Source organism: Gopherus evgoodei, chromosome 17 (assembly GCF_007399415.2).
Source record: "Gopherus evgoodei ecotype Sinaloan lineage chromosome 17, rGopEvg1_v1.p, whole genome shotgun sequence".
NCBI classification, from domain to species: domain Eukaryota; kingdom Metazoa; phylum Chordata; order Testudines; family Testudinidae; genus Gopherus; species Gopherus evgoodei.
In genome coordinates this window covers 20,127,824-20,142,609 of record NC_044338.1, presented here as the reverse complement: position 1 = coordinate 20,142,609, position 14,786 = coordinate 20,127,824, and the positions used below count along the sequence as shown (strand labels likewise).

The 14,786-nt window shown below is 49.4% G+C and overlaps 1 protein-coding gene across 1 annotated transcript in view; it reads left to right on the top strand.

The window, feature by feature from the left end:
* Positions 1-13,108: 13,108 nt before the first annotated feature.
* Positions 13,109-14,786, top strand: part of UNC45B (unc-45 myosin chaperone B) — a 32,994-nt gene continuing 31,316 nt past the window's right edge. Inside the window, exon 1 of the mRNA XM_030537001.1 lies at positions 13,109-13,233. The gene's annotated coding sequence lies outside the window, so the exon portion shown is untranslated. The remainder of the gene's footprint in view (positions 13,234-14,786) is intronic.

Genomic DNA, 14,786 nt, shown 5'->3' with positions numbered 1-14,786 from the left:
GCAAAAGCAAACACCTGAGTCCCTGCCTCAGTTTCTTCGCCACTCAAGTCCTTTGGGACTTGATCAGTGCTGGTTCTGGGAGACCAGGATCACCTTGCCTTTTCCTCCTTGGTCTCTTCTTCCCCTCTGAAATGAGCAGTGAGAAGTTCTGAGAATCATAGAACTGGAAGGGACCTTGAGAGGTCGTCTAGTCCAGTCCCCTGCACTCATGGCAGGACTAAGTATTATCTAGACCAGGGGTTCTCAAACTGGGGGTCGTGAGGTGGTTATGGGTGGGGGATCGTGAGCTGTGAGCCTCTACCCCAAACCTTGCTTTGCCTCCAGCCTTTATAATGGAGTTATACATTAAAAACATGTATGTATTTAAGGGGGGGAGGTGACAATGAGGTTCTGGTGGGACCCAACTGCGAATGCCAATTCAGGACAAATTGCTTAAAACAGGGCAGTTACAGCCCAAGGCTGGGGTTTTTCCACCTCTAAGGCAAACCAAACCAGCCAGACAAAGAGGACTTTGGTCTCACCCCACTGGCTAGCCACAAGTCACACAAGCAATTCCCTTAGACACTCTAGTTTCCCAGTATCACCACCAGTCCCACTCGTCCTGGGGATGAATGGTGATGAAAACTAACAGCCCAATAAAAGAGAGGTTCTCTCGATCCCAGAGAATCAAGCCCCAGACCCAGGTCAACATACAAATCAGATCTTACCCACAAATCACGCTGTTGACAATCCTTTAGAATCTAAAATCTAAATGTTTATTCATAAAAGGAAAAAGATAGAGATGAGAGCTAGAATTGGTTAAATGGAATCAAGTACATACAGTGATGGCAAAGTTCTTGGTTCAGGCTTGTGGCAGTGATGGAGTAAACTGCAGGTTTAAATCAAGTTTCTGGAACATCCCCCGCTGGGGTGGGTCATCAGTCCTTTGTGCAGAGCTTCAGTTTGTAGCAAAGTCCCTCCAGAGGTAGGAAGCAGGATTGAAGACCAGATGGAGATGAGGCATCAGCCTTTTATAGTCTTTTCCAGGTGTAAGTACACTTCTTCTTACTGTGGAAAATTACAGCAAAATGGAGTCTAGAGTCACATGGGCAAGTCCCTGCATACTTTGCTGAGTTACAAGGCGTATCTGCCTTCTCTCAATGGATCAATTGTGTAGCTGATGGTCCTTAATGGGCCATCAAGCAGGCTAGGCAGCGCTAACACCAACTTGTCTGATGTCGCCCAGAAGCATAGCATAAGTTTGAAGTACAGACAGTATAGAGCCAATATAAGTAACTTCAACTAAAAATGACACATGCATACAGACAGCATAATCATAACCAGCAACCCATAATCTGGTCTTAGACACCTCCATATGACCCCCTTTACATAAGTTTTGGTGCCACTACAGGATCTTGGTTGCAACCATGTTCTATATGGTCCCAGATTATATCAATAATGTCACGGGGGAGGGGTCACTAAGAGGCTTGGTATGCGAAAGGGGCCACCAATACAAGAGTCTGAGAATCCCTGATCTAGACCATCCCTTACGGGTGTAGATGTTTGCAAATTGCTTAATTATTTTGCTTCATTATCTTTCTGAGTACAGAAGTTAAGGTCTGTAATTCCCTGGGTTGTCCTTATTTCCCTTTTTATAGATTGGCCCTAGATTTGCCCTTTTCCTGTCATCTGGAATCTCTCCTATCTTCCATGACTTTAAAAAAAAAAATTGCTAATGGCTCATCTCCTCAGTCAGTTCCCTGAGTATTCTAGGATGCATTTCATCAGGCCCTGGTGACTTGAAGACATCTAATTTGTCCAAGTAATTTTTGACTTGTTCTTTCCCTATTTTAGCCTCTCCTGATCCTACCTCATTTTCACCAATATTCACTATGTTAGATGTCCAATCACCACCAACCTTCTTGGTGAAAACTGAAACAAAGTAATTAAGCACTTCTGCCACTTCCACTTTTTGTGTTTGTTTGTTTTTTCCTTCATTAAGTAACAATCCTACCCTGTCCTTGGTCTTGCTTCTAATGTATTTGTAGAATGTTTGTTTGTTTTTTCTTGTTCCCATTTATGTCTCTAGCTAGGTTGGTCACGTTTTGTGCCTTGGCCTTTCTATTTTTGTCGCTACACACTTGTTTGTTTAGATTCATCCCTTTGTAATTTGACCTTGTTTCCACTTTTTGTAGGACTCTTATTTTTAGATCATTGAAGATCTCCTGGTTAAGCCAGCGTGGTCTATTGCCATGTTTCCTGTGAAGTGGGATAGTTGGCTCTTGTGCCCTTAATAATGTCTCTTTGAAAAACTGCCAACTGTCTTCGTTTTTCCTCTTAGACTTGCTTCCCATTGGATCTTATCTACCCCCAACTCCCTAAGTTTGCTTAAAGTCTGCCTTCTTGAAATCCATTGTCTTTTATTGTGCTGTTTTCCTTCCTACCATTCCTTAGAATCATAAACTCTACCATTTCATGATCACTTTCACCCAAGCTGCCTTCCAGTTTCAAATCTCAACCTGTTCCTCCTCATTTGTCAAAATCAAATCTAGAACAGCCTCTTCTCCTAGTAGCTTTCTCCATCTTCTGAAATAAAAAAAATATTCCAAGAACTTGTTGGATAATCTGTGCCCTGCTGAGTTGTTTTCCCAACAGATGTATGAGTAGCTGAAGTCCCTCACTACCACCAAGTCCTGGGCTTTGGATGATTGTTAGTAGTTTAAAAAAAAAAAAAAAGCTTCATCCACCTCTTCTTCCTGGTTAGGAGGTGGGTAGTAGACCCCTACCATGACATCACAATTGGTTGGTTGTTGTTTTTTTTTTTACCTCTTTTACATCCTTTGCTAGACTTCCAGTCTGCTTTGCCAAGTGCCACCCTACCACCCTGAATCAGCGTCAGCCGCCCCCCCCCCCCATCAGGTGATCTGTTGCTCGGTCACCACCCCTCTGCAGTAAGACTTGGAAATCTAGCCAGGCAATAGCCAGCTCTTAGTCCACGGGTGCTTCTATTGAACTGATCGTCAGGGTTTAACAGCCCTCCATTGTTAGCTCTCCGCTAGGTGCAAAAGTTTCTCCTGGCACCACTTGGGCATGGAGGCTATAGAGCTAAGGTGAAGGCAAAGGATGATCTTATAAACAAAGCAGTGCTTAGAAAACAATGGAGTTTGTTTGTGTGTAAACCACACTGCAGAGTCTAGGCAAGACCCCCAAACCACAGTGAGCCACTTCTCTCTCACTTGGAAACGCTTACTTGTGTAAATTTGATGTAAGGCAGGTTATTCCATGGTTGTCCACTTGAGGGGTCTTGCACCTTCCTCTGAAGCATCAGGTAGGTGCCAGTGTTCTAGCCAGGATAGTGGACTGGATGGACCCACTGGTCTCATCTGCTCGGGCCGTTCTTTGTTCTTCAGACCCAGAACTGCCAAGGGTGATCTGGAGCAGAGAACCCTTCTTTTTACCCTCCCCTCATCAATAAATGTGTGTCACTGGCTCTTTGGCCTCCAGAACTTGCTGTCCCCTTTGTCAGAAACTGCCTCTTTCAAGGGCAGGACGATCCCATCTCCCTCCCTAAATCTATATTCCTGGAGTAGAGACACGAAACCCCATCTAGGAGGCTCAGAGTCACCAATTACCCTGTCTCAGTAGCGCCCCCCCACACACACACACACACCTGTTCTTTCTTGAGCAGATGGGGATTCACTCTGTTCCAGAGTGGTCCATCCTGCTACGCAGGGTACCTCTGCCATGGTGCCAGGGAGAGGAAAGACAGGCAATTGCAGCTGGAAGCTGTATTTTGCAGGGGAAAATTTAAAATGAGCAGAGCAGCATTAAACTAGGCACAGCTGGCATCAGGGTGAAATGCCATCAGTAAGGGGATGGTTGGCACGAGAGGGTTAAACTACCTTCTGGCAGCTTCCCCTGTCCATGCAGGGTTCTTTTCCTCCTACTTCAGTTTCAATGACAGTGTCTTGGTGTGGGTCACTCCAGTCCATTTCAAGTATTAACAAAACACCGGAGTCTCCCTGGCAAATCTAGTCCTGGATCACCAGATTGCCCCAAGCCCACCCCCTTCCTAGGGCCAGCAGAACTTGAGGGATCTTTCCAGACCTCCACCATGAGGACAGGAAAATGAGCCAGTCTTGGACAATAGGTACCTGCATGCCCCAATGCCCTCCCATGGCTCTGGGGAGCATGGGCTCCATCTACAGGCACTCAGACATGCAGATGCTTTTAAAGGCAACTTGGGCTTCCCAAACTGCTATAGAGGGAATAAATCACAGCACCACATGCAGATGCTGCTAGAGGGGAGAGTAGAGCAGATCAGGCAATGGGCAAGACCGTCTGGGTCTGGAACAGGGACCTCTGAGCCTGGCCTAGAAGTCTTCTCTCTGCACCACATTCTGGCTTATTCCTCCCTGCTATTGGAGGAGACAGACCTAGGGCCCAGGGGGAACGTCTGGCCCACATCCCCAGCTCCAAACGATTACTGGCTTCTCAAAACAGTCCTAGGGGAATTCCAAACAGCCCTGCAGTGCTGGGAAGCCTCAATTCATATCCTGTCCTTGATCCTACTGGTTCCCTCTATCTCGGAGTACTGTTATATGGCAGAGAGCAATGACCCTCAGCCAGCTTAGTTGCTGTTTAACAGTACCCCACGGTGTGAGAGGTGACCTCTTCCCCAAGGAGCTTACACACTAATTTTAAGACATGATGCGCGCACACGCACACATGCGCACACACACAAAAGGGAGGGGAGGGAGGAGCAACAACAACAAGACTATGGGGTTTATCCAGCAAAGGCCAACATACAGCCCAGTAGAGCATGGAACAATTGAATAAGTAACAGGGGTTCCCGCTCCCAGGTGCAGCCCTATTAATATAATCCTCCAGGAAGCACTGAAGTAGCCAGAACAGAAGTTGCAAGCTAGCATGCTCTAGGGAGACCTGCACCAGGGTTTCCATCTCGCCACAGAATGCACAAGTGTGAAACTCTGAAATGCACCTGCTCCTAAGACCCACTTGAGAGAACCAGCTGGCGAAGCTGCTCTGGCCTCTTGGAGCACGCAGCAGGGGCCACGAGGGGTGTGCAGCCCTATGTGCCCGCCTAGCGCTACAGGGTCCACCCAGATCCTCCAACTGTAGTGCAGGACATCCCTCATGTCACTGTCACCAGCTGTGGTGCACCAAGGGGGGTCCCAGCATCTTCCCAACAAGGTGCTGGTTGTGTAGCAGGGGATTCAGCAAGGAGATTGTCCGCCTCGGCAGCCAGACTAGACCTGCCCACAGTTCCCGGGGAAGTCCTGGTAAAAAACTAGCCACCGCTCAGAGGTCTCAAGGGAGACTATTCAGATGGAGATGGAGCTGCTGGTTCTATCAGAGCCCTTGAGCGTAGCAGAGGAGGTGTGCCCCACACACTCAGTGCCGGACTATGTTCATTTGAGAGCATCCTCTCCATGTCCATATAGCTTAGCTCCATTGACAACAGACAGCGAAACTCCGCAGGTTCCCCAAAGTGCTTCTCCGTGCTTGCATCAGTGGTTTTGCACACCTCTACCCGGAACTGTAGGACATGCTTGTCCTCTGTACTTTGTCAAGCAGTAAGTTAACCATAGTCGCAACCATCCAGTTCTCTCAAATCACCCTTAATAATTTTAGCCGGGATCATGATGCCGGTGCAATTCTATCCTTATCGAATAATGAGCTCATGATGTCCCCCAAACCACCCACTGTTCTGTACAGCTGCATGGCACGCTGAAAAACAAGCCACTCTTGGGCCCTTCTGATGCAATGAAGCAGACCTTCTGAGAAACTCTTAACCCCAAAGTCAGTCCAGTGCACTGAGGAAGAAGGACCAGCATTTCTCTTGTGCTGTTCCACCTTCACATACTTCACAAGAGCCACGTTATAGCAGGCACAAAGTGTCCATTTGTAGGATTGGCAGCGAGTCAGACCAACATCTCTTACAACGGGCATATTCCATTTTCAGGTCCTTTTCTTCCTGCCACTGCTTGCAGTAGCTTTGTCTGGTCTTGGTCTGTTTGCTTGAGGATCTGGAAACAGAAGCTGTTCTTTTACCCAAGGTAGCAGCAAAAAAACAAACAATCTGCAAATCTTGGGTTCTAAGACAGTAACACACCCCACCACCACTTGTGCCTTTCCATACTGGGGGGGGCCCACAATCTAAAGGGGAGAACACGTGACCACCCCACGTCTCCTCTGCCCAGCGACCCCTCACCCCCCCACCCTGCACCCAGCCCAGGTCTGCCGCACTCTCCCTGTCCCATGTTACTTGGGTGGGTAGGGACACTGCCCTTCTCCTGCTGCACCCCCCCACCCTAGAAACATGCTGGGCAGAGGGACTCCCACCCACCACCACCACCACCACGTTAGCCAGGCTCTCTTGGGCAGCCACTGCACCGCACGGAGCAACATCCCGGAGCAGCTGGCATGAGAAGTGGCTGCTCCTGTCCCCTCTGCTCCTAGCCCAGGCCTGGCTGCCAAGGACAGGGGCCAAGCATGTCATGGGGCAGGCACAGCAGGAGGACAGAGCCCCTCTACTAGGCCCCACATGTCACACACACCCCCCGTGTCACCTCTGTGTATCGTCTTTTGCTAGGACAAATTCTAGTGCCAACCAACTCTGACCATGGAATGCTGACACCATTTGGCACAAGCATTAGTCAATTTCTGTGCCATTCTCTAACACTAAATATGTTTAAGTTAAACAGTAAATGTGAAAGGGCCACCCTGGGAAATACGTATTTTTAACATCAAGCAAAGTTCCGGTTGACTGCTGTGGTAGTGAGAAGACTGCTTGTGCCCTCTGCTATTCACCAGTCTGCACACAGCCCCTATGCCCAGCCAACCACCAACACCCCCTCTGCCCAAGGGCGGGGAGAGGGGATGAGGTTTGTTTAGCAGCACTGACTCCCAAAGAAAAATGAAACTATCTACCTTGATGCCATGGTGCTGGGCAAGAAGTGTTCCTCCAACCACCACCACCTATGTGTAAGGGCACTCTCTCGCTTACCTGAGCCGATGGCTAACAGGAAGGATTTTCAATGATGTACAAGAAGGAATAGTAGCAACGTAGCTGCAGGAAGGAAAGTGAAACACCATCCACAACCTAACCTTGTACTGGTCCATTCCAAAACCTTGCCGAATCCAAAGAAATCTTGCTCTGTTTCAGCGTGGCTATTTAATCAGTGATATTAACGTTTGGGGGTTTTTACAATGAACAAGTTGGCCAGTCATGCCTCAGACCACTTTTTAAAAACATTGCAGCCCATTAGCTGTCAGGCAGAAGATGCCTGAGCAATAACCTTCAGTCACACTTCAAAGCACGTGCCAATTGGCTGGGGGAGTCAGGATCCTTGATCTCCTGCTTATTTCTACTATTGCTCCCCTGAAGAGGTGCATTTTGCATGGCAGGTTTATAGGGTATTCCAGGCAAAATTGGCCGGTCACCGTAACTTGGAGACCCAGCAGACACCTGCTCTGTCATGGAGTCTTAGAAGTTAGAGATGGAAGAGACCTATTAGGTTATCTAGGCCCCATCCAAGCCAGTGTGGGATTGGATTGCAGCACCTGGGTACAAGAGGCAAAATGAATGTTAAAAGTTTGAGCACAGTAACTTTCTGTTCCTCTCATCTCCAAACACTTCCCCAGCCCCATGGAAAGATGCAGACTAAACTGATAAACTTCATCCCCATTGAACATATTAATCGCCTTGCCATCTGGTCTCCTGCCATCTGAAATGGCAGGCATCTTTCCTCGGTGCAGCTCTCAGCTTCAAGTCATGGGCCTCCGTTGCTTCCCTTTCCCTAGTCTGTGATAGATCCTGGAGTTAGGAAGTTGTCCCCCATATTCAGCTTGTTTCTCTTTTTGCTCTTCATTCCATTGCTTGTACCTGGAGGAAGGCATCTCTGTAAACGTCTTTGCTTTTTCTGCCACTTACAGTGGGTAGAATATTGACTTGAAATGGGTGTCACACCTGTTTCTGGATAGCCCTCAACTATCAAGGTGTTAACTCATGTACTTGGTTCGGTTGGACTGCAGCTTCTCTCAAACACTCTCTCTTGCCTCTTTATTGTATAATTTATTGTTTGGGGGAGGACAGAGATTTATATGTCCCAGCTCTACTTTTAACATTAAACTGAAGAAGTGGATGCTTGCAGGCAGGTTTTGGAAGTGCTCACATCCTTACTTGATAGAGCACCTGCTGTTTTGTTCATCCCCTTTGTGTGATGGATTCTCCCATACGAAGCTGGAACAGCCAGACTCTAGTGTTTTCCATTGGATCCCTTCATTTAATGCAATCAGGTGAGTGTCTGTACACCTATAAACTTCCTGCCCTACAGCCAGATTTAAAAGAAAATTAAGACCGCTCACAATGGCCGGGATTTCTCTCTTAAAAGTAGCATAACTTTTCTCTTGGGTGCTGTGTTTTGCTTAGGCACCTGGATGCCTCTGGCTCCACTTTGAAGCTGGGATGCTACAGACATGGACAGAACTTGCGGTGGGGTTGACTCCTGGAGTTACCAGTTCTTCTTCTCTGAAAGACAGTTACCTTGTGCTTTAAAATCTTCTTGAAATTCCCTTTCACATCTCTAGTCCTCCTGAATATAGTCCACTGTTACACTGTTGTGTTCTCTCTGCACCTTCGACTTTAACATACATTTAGTCTGCAAACTCAGTATAACCATAACGAAAAGTGTCACTCTGTATTCCTTTTGTCCTAAACCACCCTCTTTCCCCACTGACATTAGTCAGCCAAACTGCTCATAAACCAATATCTTCAGTTATTTGGCCTTTACAGATTTGTTTTAGATTAGAGATTAACTGTTTAAACTGAACTCCCCCATGAGTCCATTATAAAGGTTTTTTGGGTTTTATGAAGGCACTCTCTAAACTCACTACATGGTGGTGAGGGCTGATGTTTGTGAGTTGCCAGTGTGTTATACTAATGAAGGCTCCAGTCATGGTGTCCCAGGAAGGAGATCAGACTTGCCATTCCGTCTGTTGAAAGTGTCTCTTGCGACTGGAAGTAGAGGCCTGGAATCACCTTGCCATGGGTTTTACCTCACTGCCCATCCATTTTCCATAGCAGGGGCCTCTTTGGCTTGGTTTTCTCAGGCCTCCCTGGTTCCATCCTGCCTCAGGACCTTCTGGCCTTTTCCCTGCCACCTGGCATCCTCAATTTGCTTCCTTATGTAAGTCCCAGGTGCTCTCAGACCTCCTCACTCAATCCTACTTGGAACTGGTGCAGTTGGACAACCTCATTCCGCTCCACATCTGCTGTCAGACAACAAATATGTGGTAAACGTTGCAACCAACCCCTGCCTGTTGACGCGTCTGTGGGGGGGCTTCAGCCAAACGGGTGTGACAGGGTCCTCCACTCACCGCCCAAGATGATGCTGCCTCTTGGTCGTTCTGGAGAACAGATCACAAGGTCAACACACTTTCTGCGGTGGCAAGCCATCTCTCCAGTTCTCCATCTAAGTCTGCAGCCCCTCTCTAGCTCCATGAGCAGCTGCTGCTGCTGCCTCTTCGTGACTTGGCCTTCCAGCCAGGTCACTATTTGCGTTTCCCCTTCCTGGGTTGGAAAGTCTCCTCCCACAAACAGGGATTTTGTCCAGTTGGGAAAGACCCCATTGCAGGACCGATGACTACAGGGATGTCTGGAAAGGATATGAGAGGTTGAGGTATGAATGATTGCCAAGGTGTAGGTTGAATCATGGGTGCTGATAGGATTGTTGGTGCAGGCACTGGAGGAATCTGTGTGTTTGTTGCAATGGATGGCATTCTGTTTAAAAATCCTATTAGCTCAAAGGTTGTAGTGCTAACAACTCTTAATTGCTCATTAAGATTGTCCATCATGGCTTTGATCGCCATCATATCGTTTTGGAGATCCTTTGGTTCTCTCAAGTGAGCTATTATCCTTAGCTAGAAGATTTGCTAAACAGTTTTATATCTTTTGTAACAGGTCTGAGGTCTTTGCCTCTGTTAGGCCCATCTCATAACTTGGATCATCCGCTGCGGTCTGAGCTGCCTCTACTGCTTCTGGTCCAGACTCTCCAATAGCTCATCCATGGCGTGACCTGCTAATTCGTCCATCAGTCTGTGCATCTGTCTCACCTGTAGCCTTGCTGCTCCCTGCTCCAACTGCTGCCTCCTCCGAGCCTCTTCCCATATGGACACCTGTGATGCGCGTTATGACTTCGGACCTGTACAAGGGTTTGCCAGGGCTCGACCCCATCTGAGGTGGTCAGGATCCACACTGGCTCACTAGCCGTAGCTGACGCTTGGGGAATTAGTCTGTTCACAGGGTCTTCCTCGGCAGCCCTTGCGGTACAGGAACAAACACCATAAGCCCAGGCCCAGGGGCAGTGCAGAGTCAGAATTCAGGCCCTCTGGCCGGGTTGAGCAACAATAGTAGGCCCAAGCCTCCAAAGGGCCGGGAAGAGGGGGAGATGGCCACCAACACAGGCCCTCCCACTCCATTGCGTCCCAGCCCGGGGCCCTAGCAGCGGCACAAGTGGGGATTCTGGCTGCAACACACTGACATGGGCTTTGGCAGTGCTGCAGCCAGACTAGGGTCAGCTGCCTCCGGGGCTACTTCCAGACTCCCCCTCAGGTTGTACCTGGGTCAGGGTGGTGTCCTCTGGGGAGTCCAGCACCATAAGTTCCTCGGGGTAGGGGGCGAGCGGCAGGCCTTGCAACTCCTGCAGGTAGTGAGCGCAGGACAAGTCAGGCCAGTCCTGGCCTGCAGCTTGGGTTGTGGGGTTTTCTGTCGCGGGCTAAACTGGAGACATCTGGTCTCTCTGGCGGCTGGGGCCTTATTGAGCTCTGAGGGCCAAGCCTTTATACTTTCAGGTCACCACCTGACCTGCTGAGGGGCGGGCTCAGAGCCCCCTAACTCCGCTCACTCTAGCCTCCGGATGGGCTCGGCACCCTCCGGGGCGGCAGGGAGCCACACCGACTCACTACAGGACCCTTTGTTCATTGTAGTGCTCCTGGTTGTATGTTCGCCATGAGTCAACCTACGAAGTAACTCGACTAAACACTTAAAGCTGGCGTCCTCAGGCTCAGTGTCCATCTAGTGTACTTTTCCCCCCTACAAACAGGCTCAGGCAGTCTTCCTATTCACTGCCTCGTAGTGCCACTTGCTTGGTGGCTGGCAGGGGAAACTGGGCCTGCTCTCTTCTCTGGGTTCCAGCTCAGGGACCCTCTTGCCAGCAGTCAAGGTCTGGTCCCCCTTAGACCTTACTGCCTTTCCCTGAGCCAAGCCCTGCGCTTGCCCCCCTCTACCCCGGGTTTGCCAGCCCAAACATACCTCCCCCCTCCCAGAGAGTAACCACAGACTTTCCCAGCAGCCCCCTTCTGGTGCCAGTTTCCTGCCTTTATAGTCCCAGCTCTGGTGGTTCCCTCCCTCCCTCAGTCAGGGGATTGCTGATGCTGTGGCCTGTTGGGTTAATTAGCTCCCTTCTCAGTGCACACTAACCCTTTCAGGGCAAGCGTGGGGTGAACCCCCCATATCATGGGGTGATCAAAAATTGTGGCCACCGCCCAGAGGAAAGCATTCCAGTGTCCCACTGTCATGCCCCTGCAAAGCAGAGCCCCAGTCCAAGGCTTCTCCAATTAACAGGCTGATCACCAGTCCCATTTTGGCTTGATCAGTGGGATAGACCCTGGAGACAGAGCACAGAGAGTAGGCAGCACTGATGAAATAATCCCTTCAATTTGACTGTTCCTGTCCAACTGTTCAGGCCCTGCTCAGGTGGTGAGGCAATGGCCCAAGCCTGGGCTACCTGTTCATGGAGGGCTTGGTTCTCTGCCAGAAGCTGTCACCCCAGAGCATGGCTCTCCACAGATCAGAGACCCCGTAGGGTTTGCTAGGGAATGGAGTGCATGGTCCCTCCATATCCCTGCTTGGGCATTGGTTGTGAAGGGACCAGGGGCATCTGTGCAAGCTCTCATGGCTGAGGTGTAGGCAGCCAGGCCTAGTGGATGGAGACTGAGTCAGAAGCCAGGAACCAGAGCTGAGTTTTCTGGTGTCCGAGTTATTTCCACTTCTCTTTTAATGTTGTATTTCCAGCACAGCTGGAATAGGTTAGGGGTTTGTTACAGGAGTGGATGGGTGAGATTCTGTGGCCTGCATTGTGCAGGTGGTCAGACTAGAAGATCATAATGGTCCCTTCTGACCTTAAAGTCTGAGTCTATGTTGGGTAATAAAAAAAATATATATATATATGAGAAATACAGGGGATGGATCACTTGATGATCACCTGTTCTGTTCATTCCTTCTAGGACACCTGGCATTTTCTACTGTCAGAAGACAGGATACTGGGCTAGATGGACCTTTTGGTCTGACCAGTGTGGCTGTTATTTTCACCCTTAAATCTTAACTCCCCTAAAAATGCAGTTTTTGTAATTCTGAAAAAATAAAGTTCCTCTAATGTTGCAAGCACCTTATTTCATTGGGAAAGCATTGCACAATCTTTAACTGTTGTCCAGATTAGCGTGCCACTAATTGAGACTCTCTCATCACCTGGATATGAGACTATCCTGTGAGAAGGCATAGCCCCTTGGTAGGATTCAGCAGTTGCCGTGGGAAATATGGGACTGAAAGTGAGCGTGGTTCTACCTCTGAGACCTTTGCCGGGCTGGCTGTGAGCAGAGCTGTCTCTGGGCTTCGACAACTCTCCGAGGATTCCAAAACAGACCAGAGAAGGAAGAGCTGAATGGGATTCCTCTGAAGCAACTTCTCGAAGGCACTGGGAGGCTCTAGTTGTTGCAGCTGGTGCCAGGTCTTTCCCCAGTTACAGAAGTCAAACCATTTGCTCCTGCGGCTCAAATGTCTCATGCTTCCTTAGATAGACAGAGAAGGAGATCTGCGCATTTTGGGCAGGGGTGTTCCATCTGCCCAGCTGTCGGCTTTTCCTATTTAAAAAGTCCAGAGTCCAGCTTTCGGTGACGGCAATGCAGGTGTTTGAAATCCATTTTGGCTCTTTAGCAGGAGGCATCAGAATCCTCCAATTCAAGAAACTCTTTTCCTTTTGAAACCTGACCTCACCCCCAACCACTTGCTCACTGTCCTGGGCTTTCTGACCGTGTCACTGAGCTATGTAAAGCACGGGAGGCCAGCCTGTCCCTGTAGTACAAGGGGAGGAAGCCAGTGGATGGGCTCAGCAAAGCAGAGTGAGAGTGTCCCAAGCTGGTGACCGTTGCAGCATTTTGAATTCTCCACCCCAGGTATGGAGGGCAGGGATGGGCAGGAACCACCGGGATGCAATGCACTGCCTTCGGACATTAAGGAATTGACTAGTTTTTATTTGGAATGCATTTCCATTGCGGGGGTGGGGAACTCGAGTTCAGTGACAGGTGACACTGACAGGCTGCAGGGGCAGCTAATGCTGCCCAAATATGGCTAGGAACCGAAATGCGAGATAGTCTTCTCACCACGTGATGCATGCACACTGACCCCACCGCTTACTGTGCTGAGTTTTAAAACTGGAACACCCCTCCTTCCCCCCCCCGCGTGCACACACAAATTGGCTGCTGATAAAAAGATCTTCTGGGCTTTAAACACTGCTTTTAAAAAGCCAGGTCAGCCCCTTTCATGCTGAGGAGCAGTCTGGGTTTTGTTTTAAATGCTTCGGCCTAGCAAACCACTCCAATTGGTGTACTGATCGTACACCAGTTCTGGCAGTGGAAAGGGCTTGAGCAGGTTCTAGAAATTCTTTCCTAGGAGTAGGGACAACATGAGTCCTTAATCTGAGGAAGTCCTTTGTGAGCCTTTCTTTCTTGCCTTGTTGGCTGGATTTTTAAAAGGCTGCTTTGGGATTTTGTTAACAATTAGAGTTGGTTGACATTTTATAAGAAAAATTTTAAATGGCCGTGTCAACGTTTGAATTTTGATGAGAAACTCGCATGCGGTTTTTGTTTCTGAAAATGTTTTCTTATAATGCCGAAATACAAAACATTGCATATTCATTGTTTTGCAAAATTAACTTCAGTTTTGCCCCTTTTTTCATGTTTATGTAAGGGTCTTGACTCACCGCTGCCGCGCCTCCCATTGGTTGTCCTTAGGGAATTAGTTCTCCCAGCATCCGGAGCACCCTCTGCAGGCCGGTGATCCGCCTTACCACTGGCCCTCTGGACCTCCCAGGACCCCAGTGCCCTTGTCTTGAGTACTGCCCCCCCAGCAGTAACCCTCACAGCCTCAGGGTCTCCCCCTCCCAGGGGAACCCCCACCCCCTATCCCCACTTCACCTCAGTGTTCGGCTACTGCCAGTCCCCATCTAGCCCCCCTGCTCACTGGGGTGGACTGCAGTGTAAGCCACTCATCATAGGCAAAAGGGGTTCAGACGTGCTGCCTCTGCCTACCCATGGCCTGCCCCCTGCAACTGAATATCTAATGCGCCTTACCAGCCTGGGGCTTTCCTAGGCCAGAGCTCCCTGGCCCCCTAGACCTTTCCCCAGCCCTGCTCCAATCTAGGTTCCCCTCTTGGCACCTTGCAGCCAGGCCCTTCTCCCTCTACAGAAGGAGGGAGACTGCCTGGGCCTCTGGCTCACAGCCTTTTATAGGGGCCAGCTGGGCCTGATTGGGGCATGGCCCCAGCTGAGCCTACTTTGCCCAAACCAGCCGAGGCTTCTTGCCCCAGCCACAGTCCTCTCCTGGGCTGTTTCTAGCCCCGCAGGGCAGGAGCGGGTAATCACTCCGCTACACTTACCACAGAAAAGCAGTGTAATACTATAAACCAGGGGTCGGCAACCTTTGAGAAGTGGTGTGCCAAGTCTTCATT